Source organism: Myotis davidii, unplaced genomic scaffold (assembly GCF_000327345.1).
Source record: "Myotis davidii unplaced genomic scaffold, ASM32734v1 scaffold135, whole genome shotgun sequence".
Taxonomy (NCBI): domain Eukaryota; kingdom Metazoa; phylum Chordata; class Mammalia; order Chiroptera; family Vespertilionidae; genus Myotis; species Myotis davidii.
In genome coordinates this window covers 5,437,543-5,438,079 of record NW_006289813.1, presented here as the reverse complement: position 1 = coordinate 5,438,079, position 537 = coordinate 5,437,543, and positions in this window count along the sequence as shown.

The window sequence follows — 537 nt, the reverse complement described above, 5'->3', positions numbered from 1 at the left end:
GCTGAAGTTCTCCCCACAGGGACACTGATCACCTCACTCAGCAGTCCCCTCATCTCAGATTTTGTTGTCGACACAGCATCTATTTGGATGTCCAGATAGAATCCTAGGCATCTTCCTTTCCCTTTTAAGGATTTCTTGACTTCACCTGCTTCTCTCACTCTCTCCAGGACCACTGCTTCTGTTTATGCCCTCATTGTTTCTGAACTGGCAAGTGTCCTAACCAGATCCCTGTTTCTACTATTCTTTCTTTCTTTCTTTTTTTAAATATATTTTATTGATTTTTTACAGAGAGAATGGGAGAGAGATAGAGAGTTAGAAACATCGATGAGAGAGAAACATCAATCAGCTGCCTCCTGCACACTCCCTACTGGGTATGTGCCCGCAACCAAGGTACATGCCCTTGACTGGAATCGAACCTGCGATCCTTGAGTCTGCAGGCTGACACTCTATCCACCAAGCCAAACCAGTTAGGGCCCAATTCATCTTGTGTACCACGATAACTACCCCAGCTTCTCAAAGCAGTGAGCCAGGCCATCT